Source organism: Vicugna pacos, unplaced genomic scaffold, assembly GCF_048564905.1.
Source record: "Vicugna pacos unplaced genomic scaffold, VicPac4 scaffold_18, whole genome shotgun sequence".
Lineage (NCBI taxonomy): Eukaryota > Metazoa > Chordata > Mammalia > Artiodactyla > Camelidae > Vicugna > Vicugna pacos.
Window position 1 is genome coordinate 3,542,886 of NW_027328739.1, and position 18,569 is coordinate 3,561,454.

The 18,569-nt window shown below is 33.6% G+C and overlaps 1 pseudogene; it reads right to left on the reverse strand.

The window, feature by feature from the left end:
- Positions 1-565: 565 nt before the first annotated feature.
- LOC140692874 (heat shock transcription factor, Y-linked-like) lies at positions 566-16,023 on the reverse strand (annotated as a pseudogene).
- Between the last annotated feature and the right edge of the window lie 2,546 nt (positions 16,024-18,569).

Genomic DNA, 18,569 nt, shown 5'->3' on the forward strand with positions numbered 1-18,569 from the left:
GTTTGTTTGCTTAGATTTGAAAAGGCATTAAGTGCCACCCTGAGGAAGTTAGCTTGTCTTTGGCTGGAAAATAAATGCAAGATAAATTATCAAAAAGAAAATATAGTGTAGAATCTTGAGGGGAGGAAATGAAAGCACCAATTGGAATGCTTTGAGAACAACACAAAGAAGACCATAGATAAAATTACTTCATAAATTCTACCAAATGCTGATTGTGCCATCTGAGACTATATCATGTGACCTTTATGATTCCAGGGATGACATAATAAAGACCATGATCCCTGGGCCGGGTCCTGCATTTATCTTCTGTTGTAACACATCCTAACTTAACACTTTTCATACTTTCCAGGATGAACCAGAAACCACTTAGAACTTTTCCCTCTCTCCATGTTTTAGTCTTTTTCCAAATTCTTGCATTTTCTCTTCTTCCTTACAAGAAAATATTTAAATTAACTCCCATATTTTTCCATCAAATGTTCATATCAATCAAATATCTCATTTTTTCTTAGAATAGTAACATAGTCTCCCATTTAACACTTAACACTATTTAAAAAAATAAGGTAAATACAGGTACACATCTATGTTTATTGTTCAAATAAGAAAATTGCAGATATTTGTTGACATTTGCCAACCTCACTTTTAATCTTTGTTATCCTGCATAATCTGGTAGTCCGCTGGTAGATCAGTTGTGATTAGGATGACGTTCATATATTGAAGGTGTCTGATGAATTGTCCTTGAAAGAGAGGTAGCTGATGTATCAGCTATCACTGTCACTGGAAACCGTGGGTTTCTCCCTGGTTGAAGTTTAGAAAAACTCCCTTCATTGGCAGATATGTTATGATATATATTTGGAAAACTAGAATGCTCCAACATCTGTCCAATATAATTCCTCTGTATAGGAGATAAAATGCTGTACTGAGAAGTAGAATTTGTAGTTGTAATGAAGTTCACAACACGGCCATTTGCTTCAGTGTAGCTGCTTTGAGAGTGCCTGTGGGCAGTGTTCAACTCATTTAAAATAGAACATTGATCCACTGCAATTTGTTCTGAGGGTCTAACTGACATTGATGATGGAGGAGAAAAATCACCTCTTATCGAGGTATTTGTATCACCAACTATGTGGCTAGAAGAGGGCTCCCTTATTAGAGGCATGTTTAAATTTGCAGAAGGTAAAAATGAACTTTCTCCACTAGTGTCAGCCACAAAACCAGAATTATGATTATCCATATTACCCCCTGCTTTATAGTGCTTCTTGTTGAAATCTTCAGCCAATGAAGACACCAGAGAGGCATTTTTAATCCCAACTCTTCTTTTTATTCTCACTAAAATCTGGGGACAGCCTCGTTTAAAATTTGGATGATGATAGAACTGCAGCTACAACCAAAGTAGAAAGATTTTAGTAAGAATTTTAACCAAAAGACAACACTACAATAAGCATAACATATAAAACCTCAGATTTCACGTTTACTATCCAAAGGTAATATCATCAAAATATGAATATTGCTGACATTTTGAAGTTCCTTATTTGGAAAATACACATTTAAATAGTACAGTCATCAAATTTAAGAAGTTAGAATTTGCAGTAACGGTGAATGCCACTTTTGAAAAGCAGCTTTAATACCTTTATTTAGATTTCTGCTTAGATTCATAGTTGCCAGCAAAGTTTCTTATAATATGAATACATAAGGCACTGTCATCATTTTTTAGAAAAATTAAGCATTTTAGCCTTAGTAGTTTTATACAATTTTCAAATTTAGCTTTACATTTATATTACCATAGATTGATGCACAAAATAAAATTTTATATATACGTTACCAAGTGGTAACTAAAGTTTCTGAATACTTTGCTTAAAACAGAGACTTCCTTTTCTTCTGTCAGAAAGACAGCTAGACAAGCAGATCTTTAAATATTCTGTCGTACTTTACTAAATCCATAATGATTAAGCTGTCTAACTTAACTTTTCATATTTCCAGTTTCAAATATTCTGAAAGGGGCATTTCTTAAAAAAACTTCCTTCTTAAAGACATCTTCACCAATCACTATGGAAGTTCCATTATCATCCCACCAGATGGATTTAAATTGGTCACTCCCAGCCATTTTCCAGAGTTTTCTGGGAAATGTCAGGGAACGAAAATAATTATCTTCATCTGGTTCAGGGACAACGTGTGTAACATGGCCTTTTTATCAAGGATTCTTCAGACAAATTCTGAGAAGCATTTTCTTCAATCATAGACCTCACGTCCAAGTCCCCAGAGATTGATCACAAAATAGAGATCTACCTGATTTTCCTGAAGCAGTTGGTCTATCTTTACATGACACATCTTGAATTTCTGAAGAAACATATGCCAATTCATATAACTTTTTCTGCAGCTACTTTTCTAATCTGCATGATTTTGAGCACTGCAGCTTCAAATACTGCTTTGGCAGGCCTGAACAAATAAAGTGCTAGGCAACCACAATGGTTCTCAACCTGAGTAGCTGTGACATCACAAAACGACTGGTATCCTATCAACTCAAGTGTAACTTTCAGCCAGTGTTTACTTCTCATTCATTCAGTTAAAATGAAACATATAGAATGCTTATTTTTATACTGTGATCTGCAAATATTATCCTCACAAAAGCTTTTTAAACAATTAAATATTTGAGTCTTTTAATTAAAAACAATGTCCATAGTTTTGAACACAAATTTATGACAGATTTGTGATCAGAGTATAAATAATGCAGAAAATATATAAAATAATTTTAAAGTTTTGGAATTTAAAGTGAAATTTGTGTAAAACCTGTACAGAAAATGTATAACAATTTCATCATCATTTGTAATTAAAGTGAAAAATAATTTGATTTGGGAATGGAAGTATGTATTTATCTGTGTACTTTAGAATAAGTAGCTCTATATTCAAAACATGAGAAGAATAAATATCAGTTTATTTGTTATGTTTATATATAAATTTTTAATATTTATGAAATAAAATTAGATTAAAATAATCAATCAAATTTAAGAAATCCCAAAGTGGAATTATTGTTTAAAATTGAAATTCAGTGCTATAATTGAAACAAATGTAATTTAATATTCTACTTTAAAATTGCAAAAGAAACAAGCTTATTGAATATTTACAAATGTTTATTTTTGCCATTCTTTCACTCAGAGGTTTATCGTTCCCTAGAAGTAATAAAATATCTTGTCATCTTTATAATCCATGCACTTGTGGCTTTTCTTAAATGTTCCAAAATGATGTTGATAAATGGACTTGTGCACAAGATCCTGGGTTCAATAAGCATTACCTCCATTAAGGGGCAAACAAACAAACAATCAAAAAACAAAGATATAACTGCATATGAAGGCTGGGTTGGAAAAGACTAGGTAATACATTTTAGGAAGCAATATTTTTCTCAGTCTTGAAACAGTTGGCATTGTTAGTATAATACGGCATTTTATGGCAAGTGTCTTGTTCACTAATTATAAATAATAGCTATATTCTGTGTCAGTAATCTGTAGTAAATCCAGTTCTACCAAAAGTTATATTCTTTATTTAGAAATAAATTCCATTAAACAGAGGCCAAATTCAAAATGAAAGATAAAATTTTTTAAACAAATAAATGTACCCTCAAGCTACAATGTAAATTTTTCCTTCAATATCTGTAAGTTCCATTCTAAGTAAATATTAGCAACCTGAATCCATGGCACATTATAAGTATTATAAACTGTAGTTTTGTTGGATTTAGTCCTGATTCATAAATATTATTTAACATTCACAAATGAATATATGTGATACCATCCCATTAAAAAAAAGAATTCAAAAAAACCTCAAAATATTTAGGAAAATTATTGACTGGTCTGATCTTAACATTTTTATAAAAATATTCTTAAATTCACTCTAGATTGAATGTAACTAAGCATAATAAAAGCCATATATTAAAAACCCATTATTTACTTCAATTTCAATGTTAACATACAGGAAAGTTTTCCTCTCGTCCAGTAATAAGTTAAAGATGCTCATTTTCAGAAGTCCTTAATTACACTACTAGAAGTCCTAACCAGAACATCTAGTCAAGAAATAATATAAAATTCATCAAACTTGTAATAAATCAGTGAAGGTTTTACAGATGACATAATTATGCCTAGATAGAAAACTCCATAGACCCCTTCAGTGACTGTTTGAAATAATGAACAAATTTAGCAAACTTGCAGAATATAAAATCAACACACAAATATCTGTTGCATTTTTCTATAGTAACAACACATTATCAGAAAGAGAATTTAGCAAAACAATTGTGTGTAAATTTATACCAAAAAGAATAAAATAGGAATAAATTTGATAAGTGAAATAAAATTTCTAAACATAGATCTATATATTACAGGTGCAAAAAATATAAGTAAACAAAATAAATAGAAAGATATTCTGTGCTCATGGATTGTATACAATGTGAGGAAATATTTTAATCTATCTTTTACATGTTCAGTCTCCCCAGCAGTAATTATTGAGGAGAATGTCTTTTCTTAATTTTATACTCTTACTTCCTTTTTCATGGGTTGATTGATCATAGGTGTGAGAGATTATATCTGGTTGCTCTATCTATTCACCAACTGGTGTTGGGAAAACTAGATAGCAGCATCAGAGCAATGGATTTAGAACACTCCTTCACTCCATACACAAGAATAAACTCAAAATGACTTCAACAATTATATGTAAGTCAAGGCACAGTAAATCTCCTAGAAGGAAACATGCACAAAACACTCTGAGATATATCGCAGCAATGATCTCCTAGAACAGACTACCCAGGTAATGGATGTAAGATCAAAATTAGTGAATAGGACCTAATTAAATATATAAGCTTTTTGACAACAAAGGGAACCATAAACAAAGCAAAATTACAACCGACAGGATAAAGAAAATATTTAGAAGTGATGCAACTGACATAGGCTAAATTTCCAAAATATAAAGAATTCATACAACCTAATAATAATACTTAAAAAAAACAAGAAGCCAATCCGTAAATGGGCAGAAGTCCTAAACAAGCAATTCTCCATTAGAGACATACAAATGACACACAGATATATGAAAAAAGTATTGCTCGCTATCATTATCAGAGAAGGGCAATTCAAAACTATAATGAAGTATCACCTCACGATAGTCACAATGGCCATCATCCAAAGTCCAGAGACAATAAATGCTGGGGAAGCTGTGGAGAAAGGGAACCCTCCTACAGTGTCAGTAGGAATGTAGTTTGGTGCAGTCACTGTGGAAAACAGGATGAGGATTCCTCAAAAGAATAAAAATAGAATTAACATAAGATCCAGCAATCCCACTTCTGGGTATATATCAAAGAGAACCCTAATTCAAAATGTCACCTGCACCCCAAATTTCTTAGCAGTGCTATATACAATAGCCATGATATGGAAGCAACGTTATTGTCCATCAACAGATAACAGTATACAGAATTTATGCCATATGTGCACAATGGAATAATATTCTGCCATAAAAAATGATAATACAATGACATTTGCAGTAAAATGGATGTCCCCATATTGTGTCATTCTAATTGAAGTAAGCCAGAAAGAGAAAGAAGAATAATACATGACATGATATATGTAGAACCTTAAAAAAAAATTTGGATGAGAACACTATGATTTCATCTATAAAACTGAAACACACTAACAGATCTACTTAATAATCTTATGGTTACTGCTAAAAGGGGCTTGGAGAGGATATATTTGGGAGTTGTAGAGTTATAAATGTTATCCACTATATATAAAAATAGATGTTTTCAAAATTTCATTTGTATCACACAGGGCAGTATGTTAAATATTGTGAAGTTAAGTTTAATAAGCACACAAATATATGCATGAAGTGGGACACATTGCTAAACACCACAGATTGACACATTGTAAATGGCAGTACTTCAATGATAAGTAAATGAATAAATACGTAAATAATTAAGTAAATAAATAAATAAATAAATAAATAGTATTTAATAATAAAAGAAATACAAAGATTCACAGTACTTAACTTTACACATCAAGAATCTAGGAGAAAACAGAATGAAGAAGAAAATTGAATGAATGAGAGTAAGGCAAATAAGAAGGGAAACAATTTAAAAGATAAAAAAAAACGAAGCCCGTTTATTTTAAACATAAATTGGAACAACATTTAGGTTGGCTAAGAAAATAAAAACTCAAATAAAATTAGATATGAAAGAGAAGATATTACAACTGATGTTATAGAGATGCATAGCATCATAAGAAATTACCAATACCCAACAATTTGGAATGACCTAGAACTAAAGACAAATTCCCAGAAATATATGTCTTCACATACTGAATCAAGAAGAAATTAGAAAGTTAAATAGAGCACAAATGTGTATGAGTATATTAGTAATCCATACCTCCCAAGCCAGAAAATATTTACAAGATGAATTTGCTGGTGAAATCTGTGATATATTTGAAGAACCTTTCTCACCAATACTTCCCCAAACCATCTAAGAATTTGAAGGGGGTGAAAGAATCCAAACTTGTTTTATGATTCCAGCTTTATTTGCATAACAATGCTAGAAAGGACATTATATGCAAAATATAGATTATTATCCCTGATGTACATATGTGCCAAAATTCTCAACAAAACAGAAGGAAAATGAATTCAACAACACATTTAACTTATCATACACATACATGATTTAAGGGATTTATCCCTGGGTTTAAGGATACTTCAAAATATTCAAATCAATAAAGGTGACATGCCTCACTAATAGAATGAGAAATAAAACTCACATAACCATCTCAATAGGTGCAAAAAGAGCATTGTATTAATGCAACATCCTTTTAAGATACTCTCAACAAATTAAATTAACCCTTTCAGTGGCACGGTATAATATACACACAAACACTTTGTGGAGAGAAGCGAAGCAGTTCTGTGTTTATTGATTCTAAGAAAAAGGGTTTATATAGGACATGTACAATGCTTCACATATCATCTAAGTTTTAACAATGATAATAATCTTAAGCTATTTATGTCCCCATACTCCTGCAGTAAGCACAGGATGTTAAATGATAAAGGATTGTTTTAAAGTTCACCACGGATCTTCATTAAGTAGGCCATCTCTTATCCAGGCAGCTGTGCCTGTCTTAGATTGTCCTCCTCTGAAGATCTTACCCAGCATAGGCTCTCCAGCCATCCATACTGGATACATTGATTATGCCATTTCTTATCCAGCCTGGATATGAGACATTCCTCACTACTTGTTTATCAGTTCAGCCCATGGGCTTATACTCTAGAGCCTTCAGACAGGGGCCTACAAACACAATATTCCTTGACAGAAAAATGAATGAAGAAAATTGATGTATATATGCAATGGAATCAACACTTTGCCTTCCTATCAAGAGTTTCCACGGCGTTCCCTTTTCTCCTCAATCTCACCAACATATATTTCTTTTCTTTTTGATGAGAGCCTTCTGAGAACTGTGAGGTCTTGTCTCATTTTTGGCTTATGACTTTCCTAATAATTTATAACTCTGAACACATTATCATGTGTCATATAGCCAAGTGTATGCTTTCTACAGAAAATTGATTCAGATCAATCTATTCAGTTCCTATGGACATTTTTTTTAATTGTATTGTTTGGTCTTTTTTGTTGTGGTTGTGTATGACTTTGCCATATATTTTGGATATTAACACTTGATTGTAAAATATCATTTGCAAATATATTCTCCCATTGTGTTGGTTGACTTTTTATTTTATTGATCATTTCTTCTGCAGTGTAAATCTGTTTAGACTGATACAATCATCTTTTGTTAGTTTTGCTTCTGCTTCCCTTGCCAGTGAGAAGAATCAAATGAAGTCAAGTGTACTTCTTATGTTTTACCCTAGTATTCTTTGTTTTCAGGTTTTATTTTTTATATGCCCAGGAGTGGGTTTGCTGGGTCAAATGATAGATCTATCTTTATTATTTAAAGGAAATTCCATACTGTTTCCAAAGTGGTTGCAACAATTTTCATTCCCATCAACAGCGTTGGAGAGTCCCTTTTTCTCTACAACCTCCAAAGTCTTTATTATTTGTAGACATTTTGATGAAAACCCTTCTCAATAGTGTGAGATAAAACATTTTATTTTTGTCTTGCCTTTCTATAATGATTAGCAATGTGAGCATGCTTTTATATTCCTGTTTATCATCTGTGTGTCTTTTTTAGAGAATTGTCTTCTGCTCATTTTCTGGTTGAGTTGTTTGTAGATTTTTGAAATGGAGTTGTATGAACGATTTGTGTATTTCAGAAATTAGCCTTTTGTTGATTGCACGGTTTCCTTATGTTTTCTCCCATTTGGATGTTCATCTTTTCATTCTGATTATTTTGCTGTGTAGAAGCTTTTAAGTTTAATTAGGACCTATTTGATTATTTTGCTTTTATTGTTTTCAGCTTGGGAGAGTGACATAGGAAAATTTTTCTACAATTTATCTATTGTTTTGCCTATGTTAGTTTCCAGGGGTTTTATTGTGTTATGTATTAGATTCAGATATTTAAAATATTTTGAGTTTATATTTGTACAGTGTGAGAGAGTATTCTAATTTCATTGATTTACATGCAGATATCTAGCTTTCTCAACATCACTTGCTGAAGGTTGTCTTTTAGGCATTGTATATTTTTGTTTCCTTTGTCATAGTTTAGTTGACCATAGGTGTGATGTTTTATTTCTGCCTCTGCATTCTGTTCCAGTGATAAAGATGTTTGTTTTCCAGTATTGTGCTGTTTTGATTACTGTAATTTTGTATTATAGTCTGAGATCTGGGAGGGTTATGGGTTATGCCTCCAACATTGTTCTTTTACCTGATTGTTTCTTTTGCAGTTCTAGTTCTTTTGCTGTTCCATACAAATCATAGGACTGTTTTTATTTCTGTGGAAAATATGATGTAGTTCGATCTGAATCACTTTATATCTGTAGACATATTTTGTAGTATGTATAGTTTAACAATATTAATTGCTCTAAACTAAGACCTTGAGATTTCTTTCCATTTCTTTGCATCATCTTCAAATTTATTTATCAGTGTCCTTTTGATTTTATTATCTTTGTTTTTTCCTAGGTTTTTCATTTTTTGATCTGATTTCATATGGATTTTTTAAAATTATGGAATATTTCATTTTTAGTGTAAAGAAATGTGACAGTTTTTGTTTATTAATCATGAATCAGGCAACTTTGTTAAATGCCTTTATTAGTTTTAGTTGTTCTGGTGTGGAGAATATTTAGCGTTCTCTATATAGATAATTATCTCAATCTAAATTAATAACAGATTTACTTCATTCAATCCAACTTGAATAAATTTTTTTCTATTCCGATTGCTGTTGCTAGGACATCCCATACTGTGTTTAATAGAAATGGTGAGAGTGGGTATCCTTGTCGTATTCCTTAATTTGGCTTTCAGTTTTTAACTTTTGCATATTATGTTGTATATATTTCTGTAATAAATGACTTTAGATATTTTGAGATATATTTCCAGAATCTTTCTTTGGTAAGAGGTTTCTATTGTTGTTGTTGCTGTTGTTGTTCTTGTGTTGTTGTTGTCACTGTTCTAATTAATAAATGTTGAATTATGTGAAATGCTTTTGATGGGTTTATTGGGATAACCACGTCGTTTTCTCTTTTACCTTTGTTAATGTGGTTTATCAAACTGATTGATTTGTGTATGTTGAACCTCTCTTGTGACCCTGCAAATAATCCAAGTTGATCATGGTGTATGATTCATTTTTGGTTTTGCTGGGTTTAGTTTGCTAATAATATTTTGTAGAATATTTGCATTTAAATCAATCAAATATATTTGCTAGAAGTTGTCTTTGCCCATACTTTGTTTTTGACTTTGCTATCAGTGTGATGAAATCTTTATATAATTAATTTGAGAGTTTCCCACACCTTCACAATTTTTGATTAGTCTGAAGAGTATAAGTTCTGCTTTGCATTTTTGTACATTGCTCCACGGGAGCTGTTTATATCTGCACTTCTATTCAACAATTTTTTTAAATGCAGATTCTATCTTTCTTCTAGAAACAGTTTGTTCAAATTATTTGTTTCTCCTTATATCTGCCTCTTTCTAGACATTTGTCTATTTCTTCTAATTTGTCCATTTTATTGGCAAATATGTGTTAACAAAATGAACATTTTTTGTATAACTGAGGTAACAATTGTTATTTCTCTTATTTATTTCTGACTTTATTTCTTTGAAGCATCTCTCTTTCCTTCATGATGCACCTGGCTAGAGGTTTTCTGATTTTGCTTATCTTAAAAATAAAACATAAAACAAAATCTTCTGTTTTACTACAGTTTTGAAGAATTATTTTTCCTCTATAATTTATATTTGCACCTGTAATATTTAGGATCATGTTTTTTTCTTTTTTTTTACTTTTTTTATTGGTTAACAGTCATTTTACAAAGTTGTCTCCAATTCCATCGTAGAGCACAAATTTTCAGTTAAAATGAACTTATATACATTTGTTGTCTCATTTTTTCTTCTGTGAGCTGCCGTCAGATCTTTTATACATTTCCCTGTCCTGTACAGTACAATCCTGTTTATCTATTCTACAATTTTGACCTCCCAGTCTATCTCTCCCCGCCCTCTGCCCCCTTGGCAACCAAAATATTGTATTCTATGTCTGTGAGTCTATTTCTGTTTTGAAATTGTGCTGTTTGTTTTTGTTTCATTTTGTTTTTACATTCCAATAATGAGCCATCTCATATGGTATTTTTCTTTCTCTTTCTGGCTTACTTCACTTAGACTGATTTTCTCCTGGACCATCCATGTTGCTGAAAATTGCGTTAGGTTGTTGTTTTATATGGCTGACTAGTATTCATTTGTATAAATGTTCAACATCTTTTTCCAGTCAAATGTCGCTGTACATTTAGTCTGTTTCCATGTCTTGGCTATTGCAAATAGTGCTGGCTATGAACATTGGGGTTCAAGTGTCGTCTTGAAATAGGGTTCCTTCTGGATTTAAGCCCAGGAGCGGGATTCCTGTGTCATATGGAAAGTCTATTCCTAGGCTTTTGTAGAATCTCCATTCTGTTTTCCACAGTGACTGTCCCAAACTGCATTGCCACCAGCAGTGAAGGACGGTTCCCTTTTCTCCACAGCCTCTCCAGCATTTGTCATTTGTGGATTTTTGAATGATGGCCATTCTGTCTAGTGTAAGTTGAAAGCTCACTGTAGTTTTGATTTGTATTTGTCTGATAATCAGTGATACTGAGCATTTCCTGATGTGCCTTTTGAACATTTGTATGTCTTCCTTGGAGAATCGTTTGTTTAGGTTTTCTGCCCATTTTTGGATGGTGTTGTTTTTTTTTTCTTTTACAGTAGGATGAGCTGCTTATATACTCTGAAGATTAAGCCTTTGTCGGTTTCATATGCAAACTATTTTCCCATTCCATAGGTTGTCTTTTGTTTTACTTCTGGTTTCTGTACTGTGCAGAAGCTTGTAAGTTTCATTAGGTCTCATTTGTTTATTCTTGTTTTTATTTCTTCTACAAGAAGATTTTCGAGACGTATGTCGGAAAACGTTTTGCCTATGTTTTTCTCAAGGAGGTTTTTTATACCTTGTCTTATGTTTAAGTCTTTGATCCATTCTGATTTTATTTTTGTGTATGGTGTTCTAGCTTCATTGGGAGTGTTCTAGCTTCATTGATTAACATGCTGCTGTCCAGTTTTCCCAACAACATTTTCTGAATGGACTGTCTCAATTCCATTGTATTTTCTCGCATCCTATGTTGAAGATTAAATGACCAAAAGTTTGTGGGTTCATTTGTGGGTTCTCTATTCTGTTCCATTGGCCTATATGTCTGTTTTCCTACAGAAACATTGCTGTCATGTTGACTATACCTCTATAGTATTATCTGAATTATTAGCGTAAAGATATGCCAGATTTTTGAACCTAAATCTTGTAACCTGCTACCTTTGTGAATTCTTCGATCAGCTGCAGTAGTTTTTATCTGGATCTTGTAGGGTTTTCTATATATAGTAACATATTATCTGCATATAGTGAGACTTTTACCTCTTCCTTGCGAATTTGCGTCCCTTTTAATTGTCTCTCTTGTTTGGTTGCTGTGGCTAGGACTTCCAAGATTATATTGTGTTAGAGTGGTGATAGTGTGCACCCTTGCCTTGCCCCAGATTTTAGTTGGAAAATTTTGACTTTCTCACCATTGTATTCTATGTTGGATGTAAGTTTGTTTTCTATAGCTTTCATGATTCTGAAATATGTTCCTTCTATGCCCACTTTGGTGAGATTTTTTTTATCATACTTGCGTGTTGAATTTTATCAAATGGTTTTGCTGCATCTATTGAGATGGTCATGTGGTTTTGGTTCTTTCTCTTGTTGATGTGCTGCATTTCACTGATTGATTTGTGTATGTTGAACCACCCCTGTGTCCCTGGCATTATCCCCAGTTGATCATGATGTATAATCTTTTATCTGTGTTGTTGTATTCTATTTGCTACTATTTTGGTGAGGATTTTGGTGCCTGTGTTCATAAGTGATATTGGCCTATAATCCTCTTTTTTGGTAGTGTGTTTGCCTGGTTGTGGTATCAGGGAGATTGTGGCTTCATAGAATGACTTTGGGAATATTCCTTCCTTTTCAATCTTCTGGAAGAGTTTGAGAAGGACTGATATGAGTTTTTCTTTATATGTTTTGTAAAATTCCTCAGTGAATCTGTGCGATCCTGGATTGCTATTTGTAGGGAGGTTTTACATTACTATTTTGATTTCATTTCTAGTGCTCTGCTTGTTCAAGGGTTCAGTTTCTTCTTGTTTCAGTCTTGGTGGGCAGTATGTTTCCAGAAACTTTCCCATCTCCTCTAGGTTATACAGTTTTTTCAATACATTTTTCATTATATTTTCAAATGATATTCTGTATTTCTTTTTTATTTGTTGTTATTTCTCCGTTCTCCTTCCTTATTTTGCTAATTTTTGCTCTCTCTCTTTTCTTTTATTGGAGTTTTGACAGATGTTTGTTGATTTTACTTATTTTTTCAAAAAACTAGTTTTTGCATTCATTGCGTATTCCCTACGGTGATTTTAATCTCTATTTTACTTATTTCTTCCCCAATATTTATGATTTCCTTCCTTCTGCTGCCTTTTGGGGTTTTTTGTTCTTCTTTTTCTAGTGCATTCTGCTGGTGGGTTAAATTGTTTATTTGTGATTGTTCTTTTTTGAGGAAGGCCTGTATCACTATAAACTCCCCTCTCAACACTGCTTTTGCTGTGTCCCCTAAATGTTGTGTGGTTTTGCTTTCATTTTCTTTAATCTCAAGGTACTTTTTCATTTCAGCTTTTATTTCTTCATTGAACCATTGGTTTTATAATAAAATATTGTTTAATCTCCATGTTTTCCTTTTGTTATCATTTGTTTCTCTGTTGTTGATTTATAGCTACATGGCATTGTGTTTGGTAAAGATGGTTGAGGTAATTACTATCTTCTTAAAATTGCTGAAGTTTCTTTTGTGCCCAAGTACATCATGAATCCTGGAAAATATTCCACGTGAACTTCAAAAGAATGTTTATCCTATTTTGGGGGGTGCAATGCTCTGAAGATATGCACCAAGTTTATTATTTTTATTGTATTATTTAACTTTTCTGTTGCCTAATTTATTTTCTGTCTCGATGATCTGTCCAGTGATGTTAATGCAGTGTTGAAATCTCCAAATATAAATCCCCCTTTATATCAGTTAGTAATTATTTTATGTACTGAGGTGCTCCTGTATTTGGTGCGTATGTATTAACGAGTGTGCTATCCTCATATTTTATCACTCCTTCAGTCACTATATAATGTCCTTCTTTATCTTACTTTATGGCCTTTGTGTTAAAGACTATTTTGTCTGCAATCAGTACTGCAACACCTGCTTTTTTGGCTTTTCCATTTGTTTGGAATATCCTTTTCCATCCTTTCACTCTCAATCTATTTGTGTGCTTCTCTCTGAAGTGGGTCTCTTGTATGCAGCATATTGAAAGTTCTTGCTTTATTATCCAGCATGCAACTCTATGAATTTCGACTGGAGCATTTAGTCCTTTAACATTTACATTATTTGATGATAGGTTTGAGTTTATTGCCATTTTAACCTTAATTTCCATTTAATTTAGTATTTCCTCTTTGTTCCTTTCATCTTCCTTTTATGGTTTTGTAATTTTCCTTTGTATTATCATGAATTTTATTCAGTTTTAGTGACTCCCTGGTAAGTTTTTGTCTTCTTGTCACCCTTTTTTATGTCTTATAGACCTTTATTATAACTGCTTTTATTAAAATGATAGTAACCGAGAACTAAAATTTTGAAAGGAAAGACCAAAAAAAAAATTCTCTATTTTCCTGCCACACTCTCCCACTCTCAATGATTTGTATGTCTTGTTTAAAAATTTTGTGTTTATTTTGTTTGTAATTCATGAATTATCACCTTTCCAGCTGTGAGCTTCACATTTCTGTAGCATCCTGCTTCTTTTCTTTACAGGGAACACATTTCAATATTTCTGTTAGCAATGGTCTAGAGTTGTTAAACTCTTGAATCTTTTTCTTGTCTGTGAAATTATTAATGTCTCTTTCTACCATAAAGGGTAGACTTGCTGGTCAAAGTATCCTACAGTATATCATTTTTTTCATTCAGTACTTTGAATATATCTTGCCACTCCCTTCTGACCTGTAGTATTTCTGTAGTGAAATCAGCTGGGAACCTTATGGTGATTCCATTGTAACTCACTCTTTGCTCTACTCTTATTACTTTAGGATCATTTCTTTATCCCTGACTCTGGCCATCATAATTATATGTCTTTGTATGGGTGTATTTGGGTTCTTCTTGTTTGGAACACACTGAACGTCCTGTACTTGTATATCTGATTCCTTCTTTAAGTTTGGGAAGTTCTCAGTCATGAATTCTTCAAACATCTTTTCAATCCCCTTTGATCTTTCCTCCCTTTCTGGGGCTTCTATCAAGCCAAGATTGGCATGCTTTCTATTATCCCATAAGTCCCTTATGCTTTTTTCATTTGTTTCTCATTGTTTCTCTTGTAGCTCTTCTGATTGGGTGCTTTCTATTGTACTGTCTTCTAAGTCACTAATTCATTTCTCTGTGTTATCTAGTCAGATTTGCGATGCCTTTAGATCATTCCTCATCTCAGTTAATGTGTTTACCTATTATTCTCTGCTCTTCTGTATATCTTCCATTTCATTTTTGACATATTTTATATCTCTAAACACTATCTCTTTTATTTCCTTCAGTACTTTGATCACTCCTTTTTTGAAATCTAGATCTATTTGGATATCATTGTCTATTTCACTGATCATTCTTTCAGGGGATTTCTCTTGTTGTTTTAATTGGGAATGGTTTCTCTGCTTCTTCAGCTTGCTCCTCCCTCTCTGGCATTTTGGTTTTTGGAGTTTCAGTTATCTACTCTGGTCATAAAGGAGTTTATCTACCTAATGCCTATGTAGCAGTACAACTTACAAAAGAGAAAAGAGAGAGAGAGAGAAAGAACTATAAGAAGGGAGAAATAAAGGTTTGAAGACATTGTATAATGAGTAATATTAAAGCAAGTTGAAACAGAGTTTTGAAAAATAATAATAATAAAATATTTTCAAAAATTTCAAAGGGATTAAAGTGGGGGTATATATAATTGCAGATGACGTAGAAGTTAGGAGGGTAATTGAAAATGGAACTGGAAAAACAGATTAAAACAAGGGGGTGGTCAGTGTCCTCCTGGAGACTCTGTACTTTTAATGTGAAATCTTTCTGTATTCATCCTGATTTGGAAGCTCATCTTGCTCTTTCCAGAGGCCCTCCATTGGAGACCTTATCTGTGCTGCTCCCAGGGCATGTCGGTAAGCAGTTCGCTCCTACACCCAACACTGGGTCAGGTGCAGCTCTCTTTTCTCTGGGCTGGCTTGTCACTGTCCTGCACGATGCTGCAGTCAGATGTTGCAGACTGACCAGGCAGGATTGGGCATCATGTCCTCTAAACACCATGGCCAGGGGCTGCATTCCAGCCCAAAATATGTGGGCCACCATCCCCCTCAGTGGGCCAATCACTCAACTGCTCTGTGCCACTGTATGCTCTGCCTCGTTTATGCACACTGGAAGTGGGGTCAGGGAAGTATGAGGAACTGCCCTGTCCCTGGTAGGAGCCAAAATCCAACTCCTTATTTGTCTTGGCAGACAAGTTCCCTGAGGAACCATTACAGTAGGATCCTATCTGCCTCAGGATGTAGACAAGTCTCCGTGTGGCCCTTGAGGTTTCTAAGTCCTTAGGTGTAGATGCAGTTTTTGCCATGACTGCCACCTGAGTGCAAAGCACCAGAGGGTATGGTGGCTGTGTCTGAGCCTCAGCTCTCTTTACCTAGAAAATATGTGGATTTTCAGAGATGGGGAATGCACCCTTCCACCCACAGGGCACATCTGGGCTGTTGTTTTATGGAGGGCCCAGGTTGTTCTGCCCTGTGCACCCACAGCCATGTCACAAAGCCCACTCCATTTCCCTGGGATGCCGCATCGCAGCCATCCCCATCTACCAACCAGTTCGGGCAGCGTGGCCCTGCCCCCAGCTTCCAGGCTGCATCATTTGCTAGGATTCACAGGGATCCTCTGTGCCTGTTTAACTTAGTTCTGTCAGTCAACTTATACTTTGTACAGGTCCAAGCCTTGGAGGCTCATCCCCCTTCCTGCTGAACTCTCAGTTGGAGAGGGAAGACGCAGTGAATGAGCACCAGTCCATCTCTGCTGATCCCTCCCAGTGGTACCTGTCCCACTCTGTTTTGCCTTTTCTTGTTTCTTTCTTCCTCTTCTACTACCAGATTTTTCGCATCTTTATCTATTGAAGAGGACAATGTTCTGTCACAGTTCTGCAGGTTCTCTGGTTAGCTGAGTGTATCTGTGGATGTGAGTCTTTGTGCATTTGTGGGAAAGGGTGACCTACAAACATCCTTCTGGTCCAGCATCTTTGCCTCCACCCCAAAAATTCTCACTTTATGGTGGAAGATAAACATAGTCTTGAAATAAATGAATAAGTTATTCCATGGAAATGAAAAGAAAGTGCAGATTGTAATGCTCTACTCATACAAAATACGTTTTAAAATAAGGGCCAAAATGAAAGAAATATGAGATTGTATAAAGAAAAATACATCAATTAAAAAAATTGGGAATTACACTCATTAAATTATATATGGCCCAAAACCATAGAGCTTAAGTATAAAAAGAAATTTTAGTAGAGATGAAAGAATTAATTCATTATAAAACAATAAGAGTAGATGAGTTTAACACCTCATTATTGTGATGATCAGATCATTCAGAAAGACTATCTGTAAGGAAACAGAGGTCTTAATAGCATATTAGATCATTTGAACCTAACTGAGCTATTGGACACTGCATCAGAAAAGCAGAACACATGAACTTTTCAAGTGTGCACAGGATGTTATGTAAGGAATTAACCACATATTATGTCATGAAATAAGTCTCAGGAACTTTAAGCAAATATAGATAATAGCAAGTATTTTTCCATACATAAAACTATGAAACTATGCATCAACTCTTGAAAGAAGAATAGGAAAAGCACAAACATGAGAGAAAACCACATCTTTTAAAAAAATACAATTAAACAAGGTCAATGATGAAATCAAAGAAGTAATAAAATCATACCTGGAGACAAATTACAAAGAAAACATAGCTTCATAAATGTATGGGATGCAACAAAGGCAAATCTACAAAGTAAGTTTTGAATAAATCAGGCCTTCTACAAGGAACAAGAGATACCTCATACAAAGGACCAAGCATAACACCCAAAATAACAAGAAATAAGAACAAACAAAACCCAAAGGCAGTAGAATGAGAAATCTTGAATGATTAGGTTGAAAATAAAATAAAATTTGAAAAATAAAATACAAATCATAAAATCAGCAGTTTTAATTTTCTTAAAATATTAACAAACAGAAAAGCATTTAGCCAGGCTTATAAAGAAATACAGAGACTAGACCCAAACAAAATAAGAAATGAAACAGTAGAAATAATATCTGATATTACAGAAATAGAAGAAAGATTATGAAAGCTCTATGAGCTGTTACATGATGACAAACTGGACGACCTAAAAGAAATGGATACATTTCTAAAAACGTACATCCTGTCAAGACTGAATATAGAGAAAACTGAGAACTTGAATAGAGCAATCAGTATAAGTTAAATAAAATGTATAATTTTAAAAACACCACTTGAATAAAATTCCTGGATTTCTTCACTAAAATCACTTTCCCCCCAAGTATTTTAAAATAGGAGGAAGGACTATTCCCAAAGTTATTCCATGAGGCCACCATTACCCTGATAACAAAACCAGTCAAAGACACTACCAAAAAAAAAAAATGAAAATGAAAATCCTATATCCTTGATGAATATATATTCAAAAATACTCGAAAAACTTCAACAAATTAATCCAGTAATATATAGAAAGGATTATACACAATGATCATTTGGATGCCTTCCAGAGTGACAAGGATGGTTCAACATACACAAGTCAAGCAGCATGACACATATCTAATAAAGGAAGGACAAAATTCACAAGACCATGAAAA